Below are 20,589 nucleotides of genomic sequence, written 5' to 3' on the forward strand. Positions count from 1 at the left end.
AATTAGCCGGCCGTGGTGATGGGTGCCTATAGTCCCAGCTACTCAGGAGGCTGAGGCAGGAGAATGGTGTGAACCCGGGAGGCGGAGCTTGCAGTAAGCCGAGCTCACGCCACTGCGCTTCAGCCTGGGCTACAGAGCGAGACTCCGTCTCAAAAAAAAAAAAAAAGAAAGAAAGAAAGAAAGAAAATATATGTCTTAACCAATTTGGGGTTATTCTTTTTTCAACCTGGATTCAGCCTCAGGCTGCTGTTGACATCAGTGCTCCTCTCTGGGGCGAGGCTGGAGGGCTTGCATTGCACTGGAAGGGCATGAGGCACCTACTGCCACAGCAGAGAATCAAAGGACCATAACTCTCCCTTGGGGGTTGAAGAATTCTTTAAAGTCTGAATATTTGGGGAACACAGAGCAAGGCTGTGCCCTGAGTTTCCCTTTCTGAAAGTCACACTTTAACTAAAACATTTCTGTTCTACAAATTTCCATATATCAAAAGGTGCTGTAGCATTTAATTCATACTGTCTTCTCAAAAGGAAGAGGGAAAAAAAAAAACAGTTCTTCATAGGAGTCTTTTCTTTTTTGGTGTCTTAAATGCCAATGATCACAAAAACTTCCGGCTTCTCTTCATTATAGACCTGCATTGCTGAATATGTTATTGCCTTGACTTCTGTTCCCTGAGGGTGCTTGGACAATGAAAACTCTTCTCCCCACCCAATTGATCATAATTTGAAATTTCTTTGATCAATACTAAGTACTTTCACTTCCCGGGGTATGAAGAATTCATCAGCACTGAGCTTATAAAGCCATTCATCCAAAAAGTGAAACAGGAGAGACTGTAAGTCATCTCCTTGGGTTTCTACTTCTACTGTTGGGAGGGGCTCCACTGTCCCAGTATCTGTCATGTAACCAAACATGGCCATTGCACATTGCTCGAATGCTTCCTCCAGAGTATCTCCCCATGCGTGTAACTGCACATCCGCCGTATGATCCAAATACTCGTACTTCCTATTGACTGGCGGATACTTGGCCTTGATCGCCTTCTGTTCCTCAGTCAAATTGTAATCTCTAACATCTTCCTCTGCCTGCGCCATGACTCTATTAATAATTTCAACTTTTAGGCCGGGTGTGGCAGCTCATGCCTGTAAACCCAGCACTTTGGGAGGCTGAGGCAGGCAGATCACCTGAGGTCAGGAGCTCCAGACCAGCCTGGCCAACATGGTGAAACCCTGTCTCTACCAAAAATACAAAAATTAGCCAGGCGTGGTCATGGGCGCCTGTAACCCCAGCTACTGAGGAGACTGAGCAGGAGAATCGCTTGAACCCAGGAGGCAGGGGTCGCAGTGAGCCGAGATTGTGCCACTGCACTCCAGCCTGGGCAACAGAGCAGACTCCATCTCAAAAAAAAAAAAAAAAAAAAAAATTTAGTGGCCGGGCACAGTGGCTGACGCCTGTAATCCCAGCACTTTGGGAGGCCAAAGTGTGCAGATCATGAGGTCAGAAGTTCGAGACCAGCCTGACCAACATGACGAAACCTTGTCTCTGCTAAAGATACAAAAAATTAGCCAGGTGTGGTGGCACCCACCTGTAATCCCAGCTACTCGGGAGGCTGAGTCAGGAGAATCACTTGAACCTGAGAGGCGGAGGTTGCAGTGAGCCGAGATTGCTCCATTGCACTCCAGCCTGGGCAACAGGGTGAGACGCCATCTCAAAATAAATAAATATAAATTTTTAAAAAATTCAACTTTTATTTTATATTCGGGGGTACATGTGCAGGTTTGTTACATGGATATGTTGTGTGATGCTGAGGTTTGGGGTACAATTGATGCCATCTCCCAGGTAGTGAGCATAGTACCCAATAGTTGGTTTTTCTTTTTTTTTTTTTCCAAGACAGAGTCTTGCTCTGTCATCCAGGCTGTAGTGCAGTAGTGCAATCTCGACTCACCGGAACCTCTGCCTCCCGAGTTCAAGCAATTCTCCTGCCTCAGCCTCCCAAGGAGCTGGGATTCCAGGCGCCTGCCACCGCACCTGGCTAGTTTTTCTATTTTTAGTAGAGACAAGGTTTCACCATGTTGGCCAGGCTGGTCTGGAACTCCTGACCTTGTGATCTGCCTGCCTCAGCCTCCCAAAGTTCTGGGGTTACAAGCATGAGCCACTGTGCCTGGCCAATAGTTGGTTTTTCAACTCTTTTCCTCCTTCCTTCCCATCTAGTAATCCTCAGTGTCTATTGTTGCTGTCTGTATGTCCCTGAGTACCCAATGTTTAGTTCCCACTTATAAGTAAGAACATACGGTATTCGGTTTTCTGTTCCTTAGTTACTTTGCTTAGAATAATGCCTCCAGCTGCATCCATGTTGCTGTAAAGGACATGATTTCATTCATTTTTTTTTTATGGCTGTATAGTATTGCATGGTGTATATGTACCACATTTTCTTTATCCAGTCCACCATTAATGGACACTGAGGTTGATTCCATGTCTTTGCTATTGTAAATAGCGGTGTGAAAAATATACAAGTGTATGTGTCTTTTTGGTAGAATGATTTATTTTATTTTAATATGTATAATATATTATATACTTAATATATAATTTACTGTGGCTCACGCCTGTAATCCTAACATTTTGGGAGGCCGAGGCAGGCAGATCACCTGAGGTCAGGAGTTTGAGACCAGCCTAATCAACCTACTCGGGAGGCTGAGGTAGGAGAATCGCTAGAATTTGGGAGGTGGAGGTTGCGGTGAGCCGAGATGGCACCATTGCACTCCAGCCTGGGCAACAAGAGCAAAACTCCATCTCGGAAAAAAAAAAATATATATACACACACACACACACACACACACACACACACACATACATATAATTTAACATGGCCGGGCACAGTGGCTCACGCCTGTTATCCCAGCACTTTGAGAGGCCAAGGCGGGCAGATCACTTGAGGCCAAGAGTTCAAGACCAGCCTGGCCAACATAGTGAAACCCCGTCTCTACTAAAAATACAAAAAAAAGTGAGCCAGACTTGGTGGCCTGTAATCCCAGGTACTCGGGAGGCTGAAGCATGAGAATCACTTGAACCTGGAAGGCAGAGGTTGCAGTGAGCCAAGATCGCGCCATTGCACTACAGCCTGGGTGACAGAGTGAGAATCCATTTCAAATAATAATAATAATTTAATATATTATATATATTTATATAGGCCAGACAAAGTGGCTTATTCCTGTCATCCCAGTGCTTTGGGAGGCCAAGGCAGGTGGATCACTTGAGATCAGCAGTTCGAGACCAGCCTGGCCAACATGGCAAAACCCCATATCTACCAAAAATACAAAAATCAGCTGGGCATGGTGGGGGCCACCTGTAATCCCAGCTACTTGGGAGGCTAAGGCATGAAAATAGCTTGAACCCGGGAGGTGGAGGTTGCAGTGAGCTGAGATCACACCACTGCACTCCAGCCTGGGTGACAGAGTGACTCTGTCTCAAAAATAATAACTTTATATGTATTTTATAAGTGGATTAGAGTTTATTAAGCAGGGGAGTGGAAGAGATGTGGCACAAACAGAGGTATGTAACATTCAAACAACAGAATCTGGGATTTTTGAAAAAGTATTTTAGTCACGGGTACACAAAGGATCACTTCCACCCCCAACGACACTGGGGCCTCTGAAAGGGGAGGAAGGACTAAGTCCCATGGCAGGGCCAGTGGTTGCTCCTGGGTTTTGGAATGATCTCTGCAGAGCTTTCAAGGCCAGACCATGGGCTCAGGATTGAGACTTCATAGCGGTTGTGACTAGACCCAGCAAGATGGCTGCAACTGTGAAGCCCTGGACAGCGATCCGGGTGCGTGTCATGAGCTGAGAGCGCTGGCTGTGGCCCTGGTGGAAGCAGTAGAGGCCGTAGGTGAGGGTGGTCGCCATGCCCAGGCAACCTGGGTACCATGTGGTTCTCGCGGGTCTTGTGAAGGAATTTTTCCTTGAAACTCTCTGGATTGCTGTGAACAGTGGAGCTAAACCCCTAAAATGACTGGGGGCTTCCATGATTCAAAGGGGACCTCTGGAGTCACAGGGCCAGGAGCTGCCATGTCCAGGCCACAGCTACAGGAGAAAATCGGGACTCCGAGCTCTGCCTCCTGGTGAAGGTCAGAAAAAGAAAAATATATTTTATATATATTTACATATATTTCTTTTAATAATATATATACCCAGGAATGGATTGCTGGATCGAATGGTAGTTCTGCTTTAAGTACTTTTAGAAATCTCCAAACCAGCCGGGCACAGTGGCTTATGCCTGTAAACCCAACGCTTTGGGAGGCTGAGGCATGTGGATCACCTGAGGTCAGGAGTTCGAGACCAGCCTGGGCAATATTGCAAAACCCCATCTCTACTAAAAATCAGCCGGACATGGTGGTGTGCACCTGTAATCCCAGCTACTAGGGAGGCTGAGGCAGGAGAATTGCCTGAACCCGGGAGGCAGAGGCTGCAGTGAGCCGAGATCGAGCCACTGCACTCCAGCCTGGGCAACAAGAGTGAAACTCCGTCTCAAAAAAAAAAAAGAAGTCTCCAAACTGCTTTCCACAGTGGCTGGACTAGTTTACATTCCCACCAACAGTATATAAGTGTTTTCTTTTCTCCGCAGCCTTAACAGCATCTGTTGTTTTTTGACTTTTTAGGAATAGCCATTTTGACTGGTGTGAGATGTTATCTCATTGTGGTTTGTTTTTGTTTTTGTTTTGAGAGTCTCGCTTTGTTGTCCAGGCTGGAGTGCAGTGGTCCCATCTCAGCTCACTGCAACCTCTGCCTCCCAGGTTCAAGTGATTCTCACGCCTCAGCCTCCCATGTAGCTGGGATTACAGGTATGAGCCACCACATCTGGCTAATTTTGTATTTTTAGTAGAGATGGCGTTTTGCTATGTTGGCCAGGCTGGTCTCAAACTCCTGACCTCAAGTGATCCACCCATCTCGGCCTCCCAAAGTGCTGGGATTACAGGTGTGACCCACTGCACCTGGCCCAGCCCCTGATTGCGGTTTTGATTTGCATTTCTCTGATGATTAGTGATGTTGAGCATTTCTTCATGTTTTTTTTTTGCCACTCTTGTCTTATTATTTATTTATTTATTTATTTATTTATTTATTTATTTATTTATTTATTTTTTGAGACGGAGTTATGTTCTTGTTGCTTAGCCTGGAGTACGATGGCATGACCTTGGCTCACCGAAACCTCTGCCTCCCGGATTCAAGCGATTCTCCTGCCTCAGCCTCCCAAGTAGCTGGGATTACAGGCATGCACCACCGCACCTGGCTAATTTTTGTATTTTTAGTAGAGACGGGTTTCTCCATGTTGCTCAGGCTGGTCTCGAACTCCCAACCTCAGGTGATCCACCCGCCTCAGCCTCCCAAAGTGCTGGGATTACAGGCATGAGCCACTGCGCCCGGCCACTCTTGTCTTATTTTGAGAAGTGTCTGTTCGTGTATTTGTCCACTTTTTAATGGAGTTATTTGTTTTTTGTTTGTTGAATTCTTTAAGTTCCTTATAGATTCCGGATATTAGACCTTTGTCGACTGCATGGTTTGCAAATATTTTCTCCCATTCTGTAGGTTTTCTGTTTACTCTGACAACCACTTTTCTGATTTATATGACCAGTGATTAGTGTTCTTGTTAGTTCTAGATTTTGTCACTCTACATAAGATTTTTGAGTCATCCACGTTGTTGAGTGAATAAGTAGGTTTTTAAAAATTGTTAAGTAGGCTGGGTGCAGGGGCTCATGCCTGTAATTCCAGCACTTTGGAAGGCCAAAGCAGGAGGATCACTTGAGCACCAGGAGTTTGAAACCAGCCTGGGCAACATAGGGAGACTCTGTCTCTAAAAAAATTTTTAAATTAGCTGGATGTGGTGGCATGCACCTGTGTTCCCAGCTACTTGGGAGGCTGAGGTGGGAGGATTGCTTGAGCCCAGGAGGTAGATGCTGCAGTCAGCTGATATCACACCACTGCACTCCAGCCTTGGCAACAGAGGGAGACCCTGTCTCAAAAAAACAAAAATGTGCTAAGTGATATTCCATTGCCTTAATATACTACAGCTTGTTTATCCATTCTCCTCCTGATGGACATTTGAGTTCTTTCCAGTTTTGGGCTATTATGAATAAAGCTGCTACAAACATTGTTACACAAGTCTTTTTGTGGACATATGTTTTCATTTCTCTAGAGAAAATATTTAGGAGTGGAATTGAGTCATAAGAGTAGGTATACATTTAAGTTTATAGTCTTATAAACTGTCAGAGTTGGTGTGTGTTTAACTTTATAACAAATGGTCAAACACTTTTCCAAAATGGCTGAGCCACTACAGAAGGTAGCTAGTCAGGTATGAGCAGGCCAGGAGAAGGCTCCCCACACACACACTAGTAGTGTCGGGCAACCATCAGGTGATGGTCAGGTGGTTGTTAACTGTCTCTCTAAAGTAATAATTGATCACAGCCAGTTCAGGGAAAGGCCGTCTCTTAACAGATGGAAAACACCTGAAATTGGTGATCAGCAGCTTTCCAATAAGATCCAAGGAATGGGGAGAACAAGACCCCGGAAGTAGGCCAACGTGCAAAACCCCAAGTCGAGACGTCGAGCTGTGCACTAGGGTCTCTCGAGTCGCCCGCTTGGCCCTCTTCCAAGTGCACTTTCCTTCCTTTCCTTACTGCTCTAAAGCTTTTTAGTAACTCACTCCTGTTCTAAAACTTGCCTTGATCTCTCTCCTTATGCCTTACGGCCCTCAGTCGAATTCTTCTGAGAAGGCAAGAATGGAGGTTGCCGCAGACTCATACAGGTAACTACCACCACTAACAGTGCTATTTCATATTCTAACAGCAATATATGAGAGTTCTCATTGTTTACACCCTTGTCAACATTTGGCATTGTCAGTGTTGTGAATTTGAACTATTTGGTGGGTGCATGTTGGTATCTCATTGTGGCTTTAATATGTATTTCTCTGGTGACTAATGATGTTGAATGCCTTTTCTTTTTTTCTTTTTTGAGACGAAGTCTCACTCTGTCACCGAGGCTGGAGTGCAGTGGCGCCATCTTGGCTCCTTGCAACCTCCACCTCCCTGATTCAAGCAATTCCCCTGCCTCAGCCTCCCAAGTAGCTGGGATTACAGGCACATGCCACCACGCCAGGCTAATTTTTTTGTATTTTTAGTACAGACAGGGTTTCACTATGTTAGCCAGGCTAGTCTCAAACTCCTGACCTCAGGCAATCTGCCCACCTCAGCCTCCCAAAGTGCTGGAATTACAGGCGTGAGCCACCACTCCTGGTCATTGAATGCCTTTTCATGTGCTCTTTTCTTTTTTCTTTTCTTTTCTTTCTTTCTTTTATTTCTTTTTTCTTTTTTCTTTTTTTTTTTTTTTTTTGACTGAGTCTTGCTCTGTTGCCCAGACTGGAGTGAAGTGGCGTGATCTCAGCTCACCACAACCTTCACCTTCCAGGTTCAAGCAATTCTCCTGCCTCAGCCTCCCAATTAGCTGAGATTGCAGGCATGCACCACCATGCCCGGCTAATTTTTGTATTTTTAGTAGAGATGGGATTTCACCATGTTGGCCAGGCTGGTCTCAAACTCCTAATCTTAGGTGATCTGCCCGCCTGGCCTCCCAAAGTGCTGGGATTACAGACATGAGCCACCACACCCAGCTGGTATTTTTATTTTTATTTTATTTATTGAGATGGAGTTTCACTCTTGTGGCCCAGGCTGGAATGCAATGGCACGATCTCAGCTCACCGCAACCTCCACCTCCCAGGTTCAAGCAATTTTCCTGCCTCAGCCTCCCAAGTAGCTGGGATTACAGGCATGCACCACCATACCCAGCTTATTTTGTATTTTTAGTAGAGATGGGGTTTTACCGTGTTGGTCAGGCTGATCTCCAACTCCTGACCTCAGGTGATCTGCCCACCTCGACTTCCCAAAGTGCTGGGATTACAGGCATGAGCCACCGTGCCCGGTCTAATTTTTGTATTTTTAGTAGAGACGGGGTTTCACTGTGTTGGCCAGGCTGGTCTCAAACTCCTGACCTCGTGTTCCATCTGCCTCAGCCTCCCAAAGTGCTGGGATTACAGGTGTGAGCCACTGCACCTGGCCTCTTTTTTAATTGATTAATTAATTTTTTAAAAAGAGATGAGGTCTTGCTCTGTTGTCCAAGCTGGTCTTGAACTCCTGGGCTCAAGCAATCCTCCTGCCTCAGCCTCCTCCCCAAGTGCTGGGATTACAGGTGTGGGCCACTGTACCTGGCCTTCTGTGCTTTTTTTTGCTGTCCAGATATCTTCTTTTATAAAGTATCTGTTCAAGCCTTTAGTCCATTTTGTTATCAATTGTCTTTTTATTATGGATTAGTAATTCTTTATATATTATGATACAAATGCTTTGTCAGAAATAGGTATTGTGCTGGCCGAGGTGGCTCATGCCTGTAATCCCAGCACTTTGGGAGGCTGAGGCAGGCAGATCACCTGAGTTCAGGAGTTTGAGACCAGCCTGGCCAACACAGTAAAACCCCGTCTCTACCAAAAATACAAAAAAAAACTAGCTGGGCATGGTGGCACACGCCTGTAATCCCAGCTATTGGGGAGGCTGAGGCAGGAGAATCGCTTGAACCCGGGAGGCGGAGGTTGTAGTGAGATCGTGCCACTGCACTCTATCCTGAGAAAGAGAGACTCTGTCTCAAAAGAAAAAAAAAAGTATTGCATTGCATTGTAAAGATTTTCTCCCAACCTGTGGCTTGTCTCTTCATTTTCTCAACAGTGTCTTCTAATGAGCAGACATTTTAGTTCTGATGAGTCCAGTTTATCTTTTTTGTCCCATTTATGGTTAATGCCTTTTGTATCCTCTCTAAGACATCTTTCCCTACCCTTAATCATAAAGATATTCTTCTTTGCTTCTAAAAGCTTTATGATTTTAGGCTTTGTATTTATATCTATAACCTGTCTCCAATTAATTTTTGTATATAATATGAAGTGAAAGACAAAGCTCTTTTTTTTTCTTTTTTCTTTTTTTTTTCTTTTTTTTGAGATAGAGTCTCACTCTGTCACCCAGGCTGGAGTGCAATGGCTCAATCTCTGCTCACTGCAACCTCTGCCTCCCAGGTTCAAGCAATTCTCCTGCCTCAGCCTCCTGAGTAACTTGGATTACAGGCATGCCCCACCATGCCCAGCTAATTTTTGTATTTTTGGTAGAGATGGGGTTTCACCATACTGGCTAGGCTGGTCTCGAACTCCTGACCTCAACTGATCCACCTGCCTGGGCCTTCTAAAGTGCTGGGATTACAGGTGTGAGCCACTGTGGCCGGCCAAGAATACCTTTTTTTTTTTTTTTTTTTGGTCTCTGTCGCCCAGGCTGGAGTGCAGTGGTGTGATCCTAGCTCACTGCAGCCTCGACTTCTTGGGCTCAAGCAGTCCTCCTGCCCAGCTTCCCGAGTAGCTAGGACTTTAGGTGCACGCCACTATGCCCCACTAATTTTATTTTTTGTAGAAATGGAGTCTCCCTATGTTGCACAGGCTGGTCTCAAACCCCTGGGCTCAAGCCTAACAAAGTGCCAGGATTATAGGTGGGAGCCACTGCACTCAGCCCATATGAATATCCAGTTTTCAAAACATTATTTGATGAAAAGACTCTTTTCCCATTGAATACCTGCGTACCTTTATCAAAAATAAATTAACTATATATATGAGGAATGGTTTATTGACTTTCTAGTCTGTGTCACTGATGTATATATTTTCCCTATAACAATACCACACTATTTTTTATTACTGTAGCTTTATATTAAACCTTAAAATCATTTAGTATAAGTCCTCCAACTTTGTTTCTTTTACTTTTTAAGATTGTTTTGAGCCAGGCTCAGTGGCTCACACCTGTAATCTCAGCATTTTGGGAGGCCGAGGCGAGCAGATCACTTGAGCCCGGGAGTTTGAGACCAGCTGGGGCAACTTGACAAAACACCGTCTCTGCAAAAAAATACAAAAATCAGCCAGGTGTGGTGGTGTGTGCCTGTATTCCCAGCAACTTGGGAGGCTGAGGCAGGAGGATCACTTGAGTCTAAAGAGGTCGACGTTGCAGTGAGCCAAGATCATGCCACTGCACTCCAGCCTGGACAACCAAGTGAGGCCCTGTCTCAAAAAAAAAAAAAAAAGATTGTTTTGGCTATTCTAGTGTTTTGCATTTCTATATAAGTTTTCAAATCATCTTGTCAAGTTCTTTTTGTTTTTGTTTTTGTTTTTTTGAGACGGAGTCTCACTCTGTCGCCCAGACTGGAGTGCAGTGGCGGGATCTCGCCTCACTGCAACCTCCCCCTCCCGGGTTCAAGCGATTCTCCTGACTCAGCTCCCAAATAGCTGGGACTACAGGCACCCACCACCATGCCTGGCTAATTTTTGTATTTTTAGTAAAGACGGGGTTTCACCATGTTGGCCAGGCTGGTCTCGAACTCCAGACATTGTGATCCGCCCACCTCGGCCTCCAAAAGTGCTGGGATTACAGGTGTGAGCCACTGTGCCTGGCCCATCTTGTCAATTTCTATTCAAAACTTTTCTGAGATTATGATGATTGGGTTGAATCTGTAAATAAGCTTGGAGAGAACTGACACGTTAACAATATTAAGAATTTTAATTTACAAACATGGTGTATCTCTCCAGTTATTTAGTCAATTTCCCTCAACAATGCCCTGCTCACCTCGTATTAAATCTATTCCTCAGTATTTTGTTTTTCTTAGTGAAATTACAATAATTTAAAAATTTTCTATTTTCCAGTCATTTGCTGTTTGGTATATATGTGAAACCAATTTTTACATATTGATTTTATGTCCTTGAAACCTTGGTACTTTTGCTTATTATGACAGTTTTTTGTAGATTCTCAATGATTTTTCTAAATATGTAATCATATTATCTATGAATAATGACTGTTTTAGTTCTTTCTTCCCAATCTTTACACTTTTTATTTCTTTTCCTTGCCTTGTTGTACTGGGCTTCCAACAGTGTTACTTGGAAATAGTGAGAACAGACACCCTTGCCTTGTTCATGATCTTAGCGGGAGACTGTTCAATATTTTACTAGTAAGCGTGATATTAGCCTTAGGTTTTTCATAGGTGTTCTTTATCAGTCTGTTAAAATTTTGTTGAGTTTTGTTTATCACAACTGTTAATTGTTGAAGTTTGACAAATGCTTTCTCTACTTTTATTTGGACAATTGTATTATTTTTGTCCTTTAATTCTATAATATGGTGAATTATTAGGTTGGTGGAAAAGTAATTGCTGTTTTGCCAATGAAATAATGGCAAAAACTGCAATTACATAATACATCGATTTTTCAAATGTTAACTAAACTTGAATTGAGACTATACCCTACTTGATCATGATGATCATCGTTTTTATATATGTCTTGATTCAGTTTAATTTTTTTTTGTTTTTGAGACAAAGTCTTGCTCTTGTCGCCCAGGCTGGAGTGCAATGGCGCAGTCTCTGCTCACTGCAACCTCCGCCTCCCAGGTTCAAGCAATTCTCTTGCCTCAGCCTCCTGAGTAGCTGGGATTAACAGGCGCCTGCCACCACACCCGGCTAATTTTTGTATTTTTAGTAGAGATGGAGTTTCACCATGTTGGCCAGGCTGGTCTCGAACTGACCTTAGGCGACCTGCCCACCTCAGCCTCCCAAAGTGCTGGGATTACAGGCATGAGCCATTGTACCCGGCCGGTAATTTTTTTTTTTTTTTTAGAGATGGGGTTTTGCTCTGTTGCCCAGGCTGCAGTGCAGTGGCATGATCATCGCTTAGTGCAGCCTCAACCTGCTAGGCTCAAACAATCCTCCCACCTCAGCCTCCAGAGTAGCTGGGACTACAGGTGCATCACCACATCTGGCTAATTTTTTTTCTTTTTTTTTTTTTTTTTGAGACGTCTCACTCTTGTCCCCCAGGCTGGAGTGCAATGGTGCAATCTCGGCTCACTGCAACCTCCACCTCCTGGGTTCAAGTGATTCTCCTGCCTCAACCTCTCAAGTAGTTGGGATTACAGGCACCTGCCACCACACCCGGCTAATTTTTGTATTTTAAGTAGAGATGGGGTTTTACCATGTTGGCCAGGCTGGTCTCAAACTCCTGACCTCAGGTGATCCGCTCACCTCAGCCTCCCAAAGTGCTGGGATTACAGACATGAGCCACTGCACCCGACCACATCTGGTTAATTTTTTAAAATTTTTTTGTAAAGACGGGGGTCTTGCTATGTTGCCAAGGCTGGTCTCAAACTGCTAGACTTAAGCAATCCTCATGCTTCGGCCTCCTAAAGTGCTAGGATTACAGGCATGAGCCACCATGCCCAGCCTGCTAATATTTTATTTTATTTTATTTATTGCCACCATGCCCAGCCTGCTATTTTATTTTATTTTATTTTATTTTATTTTATTTTATTTTATTTATTGCCACCATGCCCAGCCTGCTAATATTTTATTGTATTTACTTTTTGAGATGGAGTCTCGCTCTGTGGCCCAGGCTGGAGTGCAGTGGCACGATCTTGGCTCACTGCAACCTCTGCCTCCCGGGTTCAAGCGATTCTCTTGCCTCAGCCTCTTGAGTAGCTGGGATTGCAGCTGTGTACCACCGTACCCTGCTAATTTTTGTATATTTAGTAGAGATGTGGTTTCACCATATTGGTCAGGCTGATCTTGAACTCCTAGCTTCATGATCTGCCCACTTTGGCCTCCCAAACTACTGGGATTACAGGCGTGAGCCACCGTGCCCGGCCCCAGCTTGCTAATATATTTTTCAAATTTTTATGTTTATGTTTCATGAGGAATATTGGTCTTTTTTTGTAATGTCCTTGTCATATTTTGGTATCAGCACTCATAAAACAAATTGGAAAAAGTTTTCTTTTCTTCTACTTTCTGAAATATAGTTTGTGTAAGATTGGTATTATTTCTTCTTTCAACATTTTATAGAATTTACTCATAAAGCCATCTGGGCCTGGAGTTTTCTCTGTGGAAAGTTTAAATGATTAATTCAATTTCATCAGTACATGTAGGATTATTCATATTTTCCATTTCTTCTTGTGTACGTTTTGGAAACTTATGTTTTCAAAGAATTTGCTCATTTTATCTAAGTTGTTAAATTTTGTGAAGTAAAGCTATTCACAATATTCCTTCATTATATTGAATATCTGGATGGGGTATGGTGGCTCACACCTGTAATCCCAGTACTTTGGGAGGATAAGGAGGGAGGATTACTTGAGGCTAGAAGTTCAAGACCAGCCTGGGCAACATAACAAGACTCCATTTCTACAAAAATTAAAAAAAAAATTTTTTTTTTTAATTGGCCCGGGCATGGTGGCATGCACCTGTGGTTTCAGCCACTTGAGAGGCTGAGGCAGGAGGATCGCTTGAGCCCTGGAGTTCCAGGCTGCAGCAAGCTACAGTCGTGCCACTGCACTCCAGCCTGGGCAATGGACAACAGAGCAAGACCCTGTCTCTTAAAAAAATAATAATAATAATAATCAGTACAGTCTATAATGTGATGATACCCCTTCTTTCATTCCCGATAATGGCTATTTGTGTTTTGTCTTCTTTTTTTCTTGATCAGTCTTGCTAGAGGACTATCAATTTTATCTTATTTATCCTTTCAGTGAACTAATTTTTGTCTTGATTTTTCTACATCATTAATTGTTATTTTTATTATTTCCTTTTCCTATGTATTTCTTCTTTCTTTTTTACATGCTTAAGCTGGAAACAGACAGTTAACTTTAAAACTCTTTTTCTTTTCTAAAGTATTTTAAGTTATAAATTTCCATCTAAGAACTGCTTTAGCTGCATCCCAAAATGTGTTTTGTCATTCGTTTTGAAATAGTATCTAATTTCTCTTGTGATTTCTACTTTGATCCATTCAGAAGTGGTTTTCAGAAATGTAATTAATATACAAATGTTTAGGAGTATTCTAGGTATCTTGTTATCATTTCTAATTTATTTCTGTTATATCAGATTGTATATTTTCCAATCCTTTGAAATTTCTTGAGATTTGTTTTGGAGCCTAGAATATTTTGGTGAATGTTTTATGTGCACTTGAAAAGAAGATGTGTTTTTCAATAGCTAGACCTAAATGACCAACAGTTTTCAATTCTTCTATATCATTATTGATGTTTGTCTATTTACTTTATCTGTTACTAAATGAGGGGTGTTAAAATCTCCAACTGTGATTGAAAATTTGTCCATTTCTCTTTATCTCTATCAATTTTTTGCTTCACAGGTTATAAAACTCTGTTATTGTTTGCATGCACTTTTAAGATTTCTATGTCTTTCTAGTAAATTTACCTTTTTTTCATTATGAAATGTTGCTCTGGGCCGGGCGCAGTGGCTCATGCCTGTAATCCTAGCACTTTGGGAAGCCAAGGCAGGCGGATCACGAGGTCAGGAGATTGAGACCATCCTGGCTAACATGGTGAAAACCCATCTGTACTAAAAATACAAAAAATTAACTGGGTGTGGTGGCGGGCGCCTGTAGTCCCAGCTACTCAGGAGGCTGAGACAGGAGAATCGCTTGAACCTAGGAGATGGAGGTTGCAGTGAGCCACTGCACTCCAGCCTGGGTGACGGCGAGACTGTCTCAGAAAGAAAGGTTGCTCTGGCCAGGTGTGGTGGCTCACACCAATAATCCCAGCACTTTGGGAGGCTGAGGCGGGAGATCACTTGAGCCCAGGCATTTGAGACCAGCCTGGGCAACATAGCAAGACCCTATCTCTATTAAAGAAAAAATTAAAAGAAAAAAGGAATTTGAAGGCAATTTCTATGCAGATTTTATGGTTTCCTCCTCTGTGTCTCCCTCATTTTCATTATTTCCCAAAATTTCCAGACTCACACTCCAACCTGATTCCTCAGCACAGTAAGACATCCACTTTCTGCTCTGTTCCCCCGGAGTCACGCAGGTTGGGTGATGCCCTCAGGGGAAAAGCTGGTTAAACATGGGTCTCATCCAGTGTGCTTCCCTTCTTTCCAGGATCGATACCATCTTCCCTGGGTTGCTCCAGTTTTCTATCTGGTATTATTGGAAGACAAATCAACTTTAGAAGTTGATCTTTAAATATTTCGCCCAGGGCCTGGTGCAATGGCTCATGCCTGTAATCCCAGCACTTTGGGAGGCTGAGGCAGGCGAATCACCTGAGGTCAGGAGTTTGAGACAGACTCACCAACATGATAAGACCCTGTCTCTACTACAAGTACAAAAAACTAGCCAGGCGTGGTGGCACATGCCTGTAGTCCCAGCTACTCAGGAGGCTGAGGTAGGAGAATTGCTTGAACCTGGGCGGTAGAGGTTGCTGTGAGCTGAGATTGTGCCACTGCACTTCAGCCTGGGTGACAGAGAGAGACTCCGTCTTCAAAAATAAAAATTAAAAAATAAAAAACTAAAAATAAAATAAATAAATAGTTTACCCAGAGTTTTTTTGCTTTGTTTTTTTTGAGACAGGCCTCCCTCTGTTGCCCAGGCTGGAGCATAGTGGTGCAGTCACAGCTCACTGCAGCCTCAACCTCCCCAGTGGCTCAGGTGATCCTCCCACTTTAGTCTCCCTAGTAGCTGGGACTAAAAGAGCGTGACACCATGCCTGGCTAATTTTTTTTTTTTTTTTTTTTTTATATATATAAGGTCTTGCTCTGTTGCCCAGGCTGGTGTACAGTGGTGCAATCTAGGCTCACTGCAACCTCTGCCTCCCAGGTTCCAGCGATTCTCCTGCCTCAGCTTCCCGAGTAACTGGGCCTACAAGCATACGCCACCATGCCCGGTTAATTTTTGTATTTTTAGTAGAGGCGAGGTTTCACCATGTTGACCAGGTTCGTCTTGAACTCCTGACCTCAGGTAATCCGCCCGCCTTGGCCTCCCAAAGTGCTGGGATTACAGGTGTGAGCCACTGCGCCAGGCCTGCCTGGCTAATTTTTGTATTTTTTGTAGAGACAGAGTTTCACCATGTTACCCAGGCTGGTATCAAACTTGGGGGCTCAAGCAATCCGCAGATCTTGGCCTCCCAAAGTGCTAGGATTACAGGTATAAGCCACCTGTCTGGCCTAACCAGAGTTTATAATTGTCATCAACAGAAGGATTAGTCTGTTAGAAGCCACTTCATCACTACCAGAACCAAACTACCTGTGTTTTCAATGTAAATAAATCTTACCTAATCCATTAATGAACATATCTATAATTCTATCACATAAGTTATGCTCAAATATTTTAATAACTAATTTCAATATAATTGGTCTCCCTTGTATTCCTTTTATATTTTAAAGTGATTTAGAAAACATTATTCTGAAAAGGGTTCAAAGGCTTCACCAGACTCCCAAAAGAATCCTTGGTACAAAAACATTAAGAATTTAAACTGGATGCAGTGGTATGTGCCTGTAGTCAGCTATTGGGGAGGCTAGAGTGGGATCACTTGAGCCCAGGAGTTCAAGGCCGTACTGTGCTATGATAACATCTTTGTACTCTAGCCTGGGCAACAAAGTGAGACCTCATCTCATTTTAAAAAATAATAAAGTAAAAATAACTTTAAAAATATGTTGGCCAGGTGCAGTGGCTCACACCTGTAATCCTAACCCTTGGGGAGGCCAAGACGGGAGGACTGCTTGAGCCCAGAAGTTTGAGACCGGCCTGGGTAATGCAGTGAGACACTGTCTCTATAAAAACATTTTTTTTTTTTTTAATTAGCCAGGCGTGGTGGTGCACATATGTAATCCCCACCACTAAGCTACTCGAGAGACTGAGGTAGGAGGATTGCTTGAGCTCGGGAGGCCAAGGCTGCAGTGAGCCATGATTGTGCCACTGCACTCCAGCCTGGGCCACAGAGTGAGACCTTATACGTAAAAAAATAAAAAATTTTAAAAATAAAAGTATCTTTATCTTTATTTATTTATTTATTTTTGAGACGGAGTCTTGCTCTGTCGCCCAGGCTGGAGTGCAGTGGCGTGATCTCGGCTCACTGCAACCTCCGCCTCCCGGGTTCATGCCATTTCTCCTGCCTCAGCCTCCCGAGCAGCTGGGACTACAGGCGCCCGCCACCACGCCCAGCTAATTTTTTGTATTTTTAGTAGAGACGGGGTTTCACTGTGTTGGCCAGGATGGTCTCGATCTCCTGACCTCGTGATCCACCCACCTCGGCCTCCCAAAGTCCTGGGATTACAGGCATGAGCCACCGCGCCCGGCCTAAAAGTATCTTTAAAAATAAAACTCCTGGCCTAATGATCCCTTCCTGTTGCTACCTGACCTTACAGTAAGTTGGGGGGAAGGTGTTTCCCGTGGGAAACTTGCTGAGCACCTACTATGTGTTAGCCTCTCTTCTAGGCTCGGAACAGCACAGTGAACAAAACCAAGTCCCCCCTGTCAGAGGGAGCATGCATTTCTTTTCATGTTTCCATGTACAGGGATCAGAAACAGGGTAACCCTCCTGGCCTCTTACTCCCCCCATTACTGGGTTGGTGACCTGATCAGTGGGGACAGCCATTTGTTCCCATCTATGAATTGGATGGAACTGGGCTTTTGAATGGCCGCAATCCTTGAGGGTTTGTTCCTTTCCTTCCTCTCCACTTCAACCCTTAGTGTGTCTAAGTTCTTTTTTTCTTTTCTTTTTTGGTAGAGACACGTGTCCGGCTATGTTGCTCAGACTGGTCTCTAACTCCTGAGCTCATGCTGTCTTCCCACCTCAGCCTCCCACAGTGCTAGGTCACTGCCTAAATTCCCTTTTTTTTTTTTTTTTTTGGAATGGAGTCTCGCTCTGTCTGCCGCCCGGGCTAGAGTGCAGTGGCGCGATCTCAGCTCACTGCAAGCTCCGCCTCCTGGGTTCATGCCATTCTCCTGCCTTAGCCTCCCAAGCAGCTGGGACTACAGGCGCCCGCCACCACGCCCGGCTAATTTTTTGTACTTTTAGTAGAGATGGGGTTTCACCGTGTTAGCCAGGATGGTCTCCATCTCCTGACCTCGTGATCTGTCCACCTCGGACTCCCAAAGTGTTGGGATTACAGGCGTGAGCCACTGCACCCGGCCCCCTTTTTCCTTTTTTTTTTTTTTTTTTTGAGACAGAGTCTTGCTCTGTTGCCCAGGCTGGAGTGCAGTGGCACAATCTCGGCTCACTTCAACCTCCTAGGTTCAAGTGATTCTCATGCCTCAGCCTCTGGAGTAGCTGAGATTATTGGCGCCTGCCACCACACCTGGCTAATTTTTGTATTTTTAGTAGAGACAGGGTTTTGCCATGTTGGTCAGGCTGGTCTCGAACTCCTGACTTCAGGTCATCCACCCGCCTTGGCCTCCCAAAGTGCTGGGATTACAGGCGTGAGCCACCGTGCCTGGCCCTACTGCCTAAATTCTTAGCGGTGGAGGAGGAGTTTCGGCAGGAAGGAGGGATAGTCTGTCAGATGCTGCAGGGAAGTAGGTGAACCTAGGGAAGGCTGACCCCTGGCTTTGGCACCTGGGGGAAGGGGGACAGAAGCCACACTTCGAGAAGGCTAGAGTATGCTCATCCTGAAAGTTTGGCAATGAAGGGAAGAGACAACTGTGTGAGGTGGCAGGGTCAGGAGACAGTCTTTTGGGGTGAGAAAAGCTTTGGTATTTTTTTTAAGCCTGATGAGAGACAGTGAGACACACAAAGATAACGGGGTAACTCTCAGAGAAAGGGCACAGGACATGCTTCCAAATAATCTTAGCTGTAGGATCCAATTGGAAACCCCTTTTGCAGGGGTTGTGCAGCATCACTCAAGGTGGGAGACTCCCTGGGCCTATCCACTGGTCTGGAATCTGAGGGTGAGTTTGGAGTTAGAAGGCCTGCCATCAGCTCATCACCAGGCCTCCCTCCGGCAGGAGTTTCCAGATCCTTATGGACTTATGCTGCCACCTGCTGGAAACATGACAAATGTGGCGACAACCATTTGCAGAAGAAAACTATCACTTTTCTAAAATGGCTCCAAACACCTCCAAATCAGCAACTAGAGACAGGCACTAGGGAAGACTGGGAATCTGACTTCAGTCCCTAATCGCAACCCTCAGTGTCTCTTTCTGGCCCTGCAGGGTAACCCACCTTCCATCTTTTTTTTTTTTTTGAGACAGTGTTGTCGCCCTTGTCGTCCAGGCTGGAGTGCGATGGTGCGATCTCGGCTCACTGCAGCCTCTGCCTCCCGGGTTCAAGCAATTCTCCTGCCTCAGCCTCTCAAGTAGCTGGGATTACAGGTGCCCGCTTACCATGCCCAGCTAATTTTTGCATTTTTAGTAGAGATGGGGTTTCACCATGTTGGCCAGGCTGGTCTCAAACTCCAAACCTCAGGTGATCCACCCACCTTGGCCTCCCAAAGTGCTGGGCTTACAGGCCTGAGCCACCGCACCCGGCCTTCATCTTCATTCAACAGGAAATCAGCACATATGATTAGAACAAGCACTGAGAAATCACAGGACTGGACCGTCTCTGCTTTCCTTCTCTTAAGGAATGGTAAAGAAAAAGAATCAGGAGACAGGAACGTTAGTGTCCTGCCCTTGTCTTGCCTCACAGCAGGTTAGTAGAGGGGCTGAGGAAAAAGCCCAGCTGCTGAGCACACAGTTGCCCAGCAACTGCCCCATTATTAACAGCTACTTGATAGAAATGCAAGCCCCACCTTGGGAGCCATGAGCTCTTCCTGCAATTCAAGCCCTATCAAAATCGCACTCCCATAGGCTCTCCAAGTATGGAAAAAGCAGTGACTGTGCTGCACCAGAGCCACCAGCAATCCCAGCCCTTATTCGTAGATAGCCACACGGCATATAGACTATCGCTTACTTAACCCACAGGCCTCCCAAAGAAACCAGCTGCAGCACATTCTCACCTGGGTGAAGGCTGCAGGGAACCGAAAGCCCTGGAGGCATCATTTCATAGATTCCAGAAGACCTAGACACCAAGTCACAAGGTTTTTCAGAAGACCTAGACACCAAGTCACAAGGTTTTTCAAACTGTTTGTCACCCAGGCTGGAGTGCAGTGTCGGGCTCAAGCAATCCTCCCACCTCAGCTTCCTGAGAACTGCAGGCTTATGCCATCATGGCCACCTAATTTTTCTTGTAGAGATGGGAGTCTCACTGTTGTCTAGGCTGGTCTCAAGCCATCTCCACACCCAGGCTTCCCAAGGTGTTGGGATTACAGGTATGACCCACGGTGCCCGGCCTCACGGGATCTTTCTTGAAAGCTACTGGAGATAAATTCATACTTATGTTCATACTATGTGCTTTGCTGCAATTTAAGAGCTAACAGACCTAATCCACAACACGCCTGATGGGCTTCAATTAACTGAGAGCTTTTAATTCCTTATCCAGAATACAGGCTACAAGGCCTTCCTTTTTGTCCTTAGGCTTGCCTCATGGGAGACCCTCCCACTGCTTTTTCATCGTAGTTACAACCCTGGCTGGCCACCTTCCTCTCTAGAGCATGAGGGTCTTGGAACTGGATTGTCACCACCCCCATCCCCTGGACATGGAACAGGGCTGACAAGCAGTAGGTGATAAGCCCAAGGATGTTAAGATTTCAACAGCCCAACTGAACCAGAGTAAACCCAAAGCAGCTACGTGTTCTTCACGTTGCCTTCTAAGCTCATCCAAGTATCACAGTTTAATTTCACTAGTCT

At 44.8% G+C, this 20,589-nt stretch overlaps 2 pseudogenes; both read right to left on the reverse strand.

Moving 5' to 3' along the window:
- Positions 1-549: 549 nt before the first annotated feature.
- On the reverse strand, positions 550-1,085 carry LOC101126337 (protein archease-like; annotated as a pseudogene).
- A 2,521-nt stretch (positions 1,086-3,606) lies between these two features.
- On the reverse strand, positions 3,607-4,057 carry LOC109025422 (HIG1 domain family member 2A-like; annotated as a pseudogene).
- Between the last annotated feature and the right edge of the window lie 16,532 nt (positions 4,058-20,589).

The sequence above is a fragment of the Gorilla gorilla genome, chromosome 11, assembly GCF_029281585.2.
Source record: "Gorilla gorilla gorilla isolate KB3781 chromosome 11, NHGRI_mGorGor1-v2.1_pri, whole genome shotgun sequence".
Lineage (NCBI taxonomy): Eukaryota > Metazoa > Chordata > Mammalia > Primates > Hominidae > Gorilla > Gorilla gorilla.